Below are 7,338 nucleotides of genomic sequence, written 5' to 3'. Positions count from 1 at the left end.
GACTAGTGAAACATTTGACACAATGAGAATCCTCCAAACTATTTACCTCTACCTGGGTTTCTTGCATATAGCTCTAGTATGGGTCTCTCTAATTCGAGTAATAGAAAGACTGGATTATGTCAATAGCCTGTAGGTTGGCCTGATTAAAAACTCAAATTCCAACCTACAATAAATTCTGAAATCTGCAGCTAAAAAAGTTTGCCACCTAAACAGAAGGGGCAATATTGCCCCTGCATTCAAAGTGCTACACTGGGCAGAAGTATATCTTTCAAAACCCTCTGCTGTGCACAATGGGTAGCTGCTTTCCAGTACCAACATACAAATTATAGAAAAAATGTCAAAGAAACTCAAATCCATGAAACATCATTTGTAATTTATAAGAGCGAGAACGTTATAGCTGTTTGCATAACATAGGAGTCAAGTACCTGTAAAGCCACCACCCTTATTGATTTGTATATACTGCTTCTGAATCTATTCTCACACCTATTGTCTTCACTTAATTTCACACTTTCATCGCTTTCCACTAGAAGTGTAAAATTTGATCACTCCCTGGACATCACACATGGCACTGAAAAAGAACATGGCTACCAACACCTTTCTCTCATTCACGCACCTCAGCTCCAGAACCATTGACCATTGTCTGCAGAGCACTTTATCCTTCAACAACTATTTTGGTCTGCCATGGAACCACCACATGTGCCATACTGTGAGACAGCTCTTAGCACACTTTGAATCTGGGTATGGGAGGTGGTGGAATAACTGAAGCAGATTAAAAGGTAGTGGAGGTAAGGAACCAGAGACCTGGGAGCAGAGGAGGATTCATAGAGGGCTGGCACTGGTTGTTGAATGTTTTACCTGCAAACGCTCTCAAAATGAACATTGGGCTAACAGTTCATCCAAGGTGTGTCATTCATGTTCCCCTCTTTCCTATGTCTTTGTAGTGGATTGCCTCATGCCTCTATACCTACCTGTTAACCACCAGAGAATTCTCTTTTTTTCACAATGCGCCTCTCATCCTATTCCTCTTTCAAATTTACCAGTGTCATTTCCCTCACTATCATGGTTTTAAATGTCCTAACTCTCACCTTCTCTTGTAGCCTCAGGAGTCATGTTCTTCTTTCTATGACATTGCCACTAAGATGTCTTCTTTGTCCATGGCGTTCTCATTGCCCACAGAGTCAAGACCTTGTTTCTCATTCTCCAGAATCCCGTCCATCTACTTCTACAGTTTTGCCTAAGATTGCATTTCCAATCCTGTCACTCTTTTCACCATTGACTTCAGAATCCTGTTTTTCTCATATTCATTGTCTCTGCAGTCCTATGCCACTAACCATTGCCAGAAATGCCTGTCCCTCTTTGTCATTGTCCCCATAGTCCTGTCATTCACATTTTCATATTGCGTCTAGACTTTATTATACTTCCCTTTCTCCTTGTTTCTAGTCATTTGCCTCTTTTCGTTACATCAATTTTCTTTTATACAACTTCCTTTTTGGCCCTATACCTTTCTAGTTTAACTGTATTTGTCATTTAGACATGGTTCCCTGTACCTTGCCTTACTCTGGCATAGCTGCAGCTCTCAGCTCTAAAAAGTCATCAGCCATTGGCGAACAGGACCCTTTAGGTGGATTCTGCGATGTGGTGCAGATAGTCATGTCTCGGGCCATTATTGTTGCGGGGACAGAATGTCTGTTGCAGCAAAAGGGCTAGTGAAACAGCTAAGTTGATGGGTGGGCGCATTCAAGACTCCATATAATGGGTAACCCTCAGCTAATGAAAATGAGATGAGAGTCATGGAGAAAAATAAAGCAGATGAGCATGTGATTTATGGGCGTATACTTTTACTAGCCCTTATGTAGCCGCTGCCCACCAAAAAAGAGTCACAGAGCAATTACATTTTAGTATACTGGGAGGAAAAACCAGCTCACTTGTAAAACGTAGACTTTGTCTAAATAAAAGAGGACAGTGGCCTATCAATTTAATGAGGTTTTATGTTCTAAACTCATGTATGCACCTTGGTTTTGATATTTGCTGCATAACTATGTACAATATCAGCTTGTTACAAGCTCGTAATCAATATAAATAGACACTAAATGAACAATTTGGACAAATAGATTTAGATGTTGTGCTCCCACAATCTTCTCCTAAAACAGTGTTGGCAGAACTGGCTCCTATCTTCTTTAACAGTCAGAAGGAATCCAGATTAAAGGCATGCAGGATTGAAGATCCTTGTACTCACTTACCAGTGAGGTAACGTAAATGGCACAAAGGATGAATGCCTCAAGACTTCATTGATAAATGCTTCAGTGTAATGTAATTTAGTTCTGTCTTCAAACCTTGGGAGCCTGGTGTTTCCAATCTGTTCATCTGCAAAGAAAATAGCAGCTTTTTTTGCCTGTATTTAAAACCATGTTTCAATTACGTCAATAGTTTATAAATATTAAACTGTTCTCATATACTGATGTTACCAATTTCTTCATGGATCTTCATTTGCGCTTCAGGACAGTGAAACAGATACAGAACTATCCACTGAAGAGCAGATGATACAGTGTCGAAACCTAGGGAAAACAAAGGGTTATTTATTCTGTATGGTTAAAGCAAGCATGCTGTGTAATATTTATGACAATGGTGTCAAATGTAAGGTCTTGGAGGGCAGGATAAATCCCACACCATCAGTTAATCACCTAGTCTATCGGTGATTTCCATTATGTTTAATTGTATGTTAAGGTTTCTTATTTCATTATCATAATGGTCTGGCATGGATCAGGCACTCTTGTGCTCTCTTTGAAAAGCCATAGAATAGAAGTATGTGTGCCAGACGTTAAATAATTCTCAAAATTCTAATAGCTTTCAGCCATGCTATGGCATTTCAATGCAAAAATGATGATGGAAGATAAAATGAAAGGGAGGGGAGAGACCATCAAAGGGAAATAAAGGTTAACTCAATAGTTATTTTGACAGTTCAGAGGAGACCATGTAATGATTGTTGCTCATGACTTGTCCAGCCTAGACCACTAGGAAAGTATCCATTTTCAAACTAGGCTTGCTCTTGCTAGACGATCCTTAAAGAATTCAAGTCAATTAGATATCTCAGAGGGTTGGACCGCAAAATAACTGATGTACACAGGACCCAATCAAGAAAGGTATTACCGATCTTTTATATCAGAAAGAGAAATGAGAGAAATGATAGATGAAGAAAACCGCAGATCCCATGAGAAGGTCAGTAGCACTAATCACTGTGGGTGAAACCTGTGTTGGCCAGAAGTAAGACCCATGTATCCTATAGAATGATTAACCTTGGAACTGTGAACAAGTATAAGTGATATTTGCTAAAATACACCAAGAAAGCATGTTTTCGTTCCAATATTCACTTCTGTTCTGAAATTGGGATTCAATCCGTAAAATGGTTTCTGGGAAGGCATGCTGAACCAGGAAAAGACAAAAACACATGCTGACATCATGTGGGTATTTAAAAACCTTTCAACCATACTATTACCTGCCACTATCTCCCAGGGTCAGTTTTATTGAGTTGATTCACTCGGTCTGAAGATTTTTAGCTGATAATAAAACTGATGTTCCATAGCGACCTGTTTAAAGAACAATTACTTAAGTGCTGTCTGGCAGTTTTGCTACTTAAGTACTTTTCAAATAACAAAGACCATTTTTACCTGCTCCGAAGAGGTCCCCAACTATAGACATTATTTGCTCCTTGCTTAATGTTTTGTCTTTTGTTTGTCTTTTTTCACAAAGTCCGATGAGGGCATCAGTAATATCTCTAATACAGTTCTAAAATAAATAGAACCATTGGTCATTACTTTCCAAAAATCCATATCCGTCACAATGTGTTATATCAGTTTGAAAAACCAGACCTGTTACAGTATACTAGACTTAGAATTCATATGGTCACTTAATATTAAATAATGTGGCCCCTTTGCCGTATCCATTTAAATTATTGCATGGCACTGCAACCAGTGAGTGAAATTATTGTATAACAAATGGCTTTTATGTAAAATAATAGTCAAACAACCTGACCTTTAAATATATTCAATTCAACCATTAATGCTAAATACATTTTTATAGACATTGGAAATTCGTGTTATGCACCTTGTAATGGGGCCGCAAAGATTCCAATATTCTTTCTGCACCTACAAATCAATCGAGCTCAGGTAACAAGCGCTCTTGTGATCTCTTTTTTTGACGCTTTCAGTGTAATTTAAAGATGAAATCCCCCAAAACAGCACTGTGTTGAGGGGTATTGCGGGGATGGGGACAGCCACAATTGGGGGAATGGGGCCTACAGGTGAAAGGCTGCAGAGCACGCTGGACACACTTGGTGGTAGGGTACGGGCTAACTGCCTCGAGTGGAAGTCACCCCTTTATTTATTGCCTTCCGTCTGCGCTCGCCCGGGAGGGTGAATGTGCAACGTTGTATGGTAGTGGCCGACTGGCTCACTACATCCCTCCTAACCTTTAATTCCAAACAACCATCAACAAATCACAAAGGATACTGTCCCCCACACCGGTGGTTGCATTCACAGTGTCCTGTGGGAGCATACAAAGTCTCTCAGTCTGTAACTCGGTCTGGGGATTTCTCCTAGCAGGTACGGATATGCCCTCTGCAACTCTTCCAACACCCTTTCTCCTCCTTCCTCAGCCATGGCAGGTTTGATTTCGGTTTCATTGTACATCTCCGTGGCTCTGCTGCCACAAGCACCTCCAGGCAACTGCTGCAGCGATGCTGGGGGCTCTCGTTCTCTTGTTCCGTCTGTCGGCCAGACTTTGTTGAACCACAACACATTCCTCGCTACTCTCCTCCTTCCATTTTTAGCCATGATCAGAGTCCCTTTCACCCCAACCACAGTCCAAACATGTTTTGAATTTAGACCCTTGCTGGCGGCTCTTTATCATCACTTGATCACCAATCTGTAAGTGCACCTTCTTCGCCCTCCTGTAATGGTTGGCTCTCTCTCCCCTTGGTTGCTCCATGACGAGGCATACAGTGAGATGCTAAGTCAGAAAATCACTGACTACTTCAGGTACAATGCCGGCACATGCCAGTCCCCAGTTATTTTATGGGAAGCATTTAAGCCCACAATTCGGGATGCAGATATAAGTTACCGCATCGGGGAAAAGCGACGTCGCCTGGCTCAGGTGCAAAACCTAGAGAACAGTCAAGAAGAGCTCCAATCCCTTGTGGTGGGAGGTGCAGACCCTGCTGCCTGCCGGAACCTCCTGAACATGCAACAATTGCTCCATCAGGCTCGTACTGACCGGGCTAAAGACGCCTGGCTGGCCACCCAGCATAGGATCTACCAATGGGGCGATAAGTCTAGCCAAATGCTTCATAGGCTCTGTCAGGCTAGAGTGGCCCAACACAGGCACCCCTTATGCGGTCCCCCGTGGGAGTTGCCTGGACCTCCCCTGAGGCCGATGTTCAGGCCTTTGGTGATTTCTACGCGGCATTATACGAAGAACAGGAGGTCATTACCGAACCCCTTATAGATGCCTTTTTTCGTGGATATCCCTCCCCGTCGCCTTTTGGACGAGCAATGCTCTGCCCTGGAGGAGCCTATTTCTTTAGATGAGCTGCGGTCGGCTCTATCCAACATCCACCCAGGTCGTGCGCCGGGCCCAAACGGGTTCCAATGTGACTTCCTGCGGCCACATTTGGAGACTCTGGGACCTCATTTGCTCAAGGTGATATGCGACCCCTCGGAGAAGCAGATTTTTCCCCTGGACTTGAGACACGCGGAGGTTGTAGTTTTTCTTAAACCGGGCAGCCTGACAGACGACCCAGGCTCCTACCGCCCCATCTCATTATTACATTTCTGTAGGGGTGGGTGGAAATCGCATAGTGACGCTACGCAAATCTCAGCGAAACGGTAAAAATTCTCCACAAGCACCTAAAAGTTCAGCGAACATGCAAAATTTCTTGTTCGCGTGTTCTCGATGCTTTTTTCCTGTTCGCGAATGCTATTTGCGTGCTCGTGGAGAAATATCTTGCGAACACGCATTTCGTAAGCTCGAAAAAGCAAAACATTCTGAGAAGCCACGGATCACAGAATTTTTGGCAATTCCGCCACATTACCCAAATTCTGCGAGAGGAACGTAATTTACAGCCCAGGCCTAATTTTGAACCCAAACTGCTAGGGATTCTGGCAGACGACCTCTGCACTTGTATACAGGATTTGGTGCACCCAGACCAGTCTAGCTTCATGCCACAGTGGTCTACCAGACATAATATCAGACGAGCTGACAGCGAGTGCAGAAGCTCATCGTTTGGGGCATCCTGCAGCAGTCCTGCTGGCCGATATTGACATGGCATTTGATTCGTTAAGTTAGACATACCTCTTTAAGCTCTTGGAGGCAGTTAATTTAGGTCCCCACTTCAGGGCATATGTGAAATTGCTTTTTACAGAACTCACTGCATCGGTCCGTGTGGCTGGTCACTGCTCGGCCCCCTCCCCCATTCAGAGGGGTACTAGGCAGGGTTGTCCGCTCTCCCCACTGTTGTTCGCACTGGCAATTGAGCCCCTGGCCGCATGGGTCCACCTAGACTCTAGCCTACAGGTCTGGACTGGTCTCCGGAGTGCTCAGGTAGGATTGCACCTCACGGCCTGTTTTTTATGTCGGATCCATGGGTCTCCTGGCCCCGGGTGCTGCGGATTCTGCAGGTCTTTGGGGAAACCTCCGGCCTCTACTCTAACCCGTCCAAATCCAGTCTGTTTTCTATTTGCGCGGATCAGCGGTCCCAAGCTTGGGCCTCACAGTTGATAGTGGCTGAGGCAGGATTCGGGTACCTCGGGGTATTTATTACGTGGTGCCCAACCGAAGCATGGGCACGAAATATCGCTTTGTTGCTGCCCACAGTTCGGGATAAGACGACGGTGTGGTCCCAACTCCCCCTCTCGTTATATGGTAGATCAGCTATTTTTAAAATGGTGTCTTTCACTCGCCTGCTCTATAGGCTGCAAAATTACCCCTTCCCAATCCCCCCGTTGTAGTTTCATCAAATCAATGCATTACGAAATAGGTTTCTCTGGGGGGGGTGGTGCTCACAACCTGAATCCAATCTACATACTGTTGTGGGATAGCTGGGGCGGATGTTCAGGCTTATTATAGAGCATCACACCTCCTAGTGATAAACGACTGGTGGTATAGCTCACAGTCGGACCCAGCTTATGCCCTGGAATGACTCTTCATGGCCGAAATCCTGCTGCTAGGTCTATGTCTATGTACTGTTTTTTGTAGAGCGCATATATCAGCCAGAGGTCTGATAGCGCTTTGCTGAGACTCAGGCACAGACAGAGAAGAAGGTTTAGAATAGCCAGGTCTTAAGAG

The 7,338-nt window shown here is 44.1% G+C and overlaps 1 long non-coding RNA gene across 1 annotated transcript; it reads right to left on the bottom strand.

The window, feature by feature from the left end:
* Window positions 1-2,240: 2,240 nt before the first annotated feature.
* LOC147663367 (uncharacterized) lies at window positions 2,241-3,785 on the bottom strand. Its single transcript, XR_015305346.1, has 3 exons — window positions 3,666-3,785; window positions 2,466-2,555; window positions 2,241-2,364 (listed from the first exon to the last, which is right to left on the bottom strand). It is a non-coding gene; the product is annotated as an uncharacterized LOC147663367 (long non-coding RNA).
* Between the last annotated feature and the right edge of the window lie 3,553 nt (window positions 3,786-7,338).

This window comes from Lissotriton vulgaris, unplaced genomic scaffold, assembly GCF_964263255.1.
Source record: "Lissotriton vulgaris unplaced genomic scaffold, aLisVul1.2 SCAFFOLD_4136, whole genome shotgun sequence".
NCBI classification, from domain to species: Eukaryota; Metazoa; Chordata; class Amphibia; order Caudata; family Salamandridae; genus Lissotriton; species Lissotriton vulgaris.
Note: the sequence above shows the minus strand (reverse complement) of the source record. Positions and strands in the feature narration are given on the sequence as shown.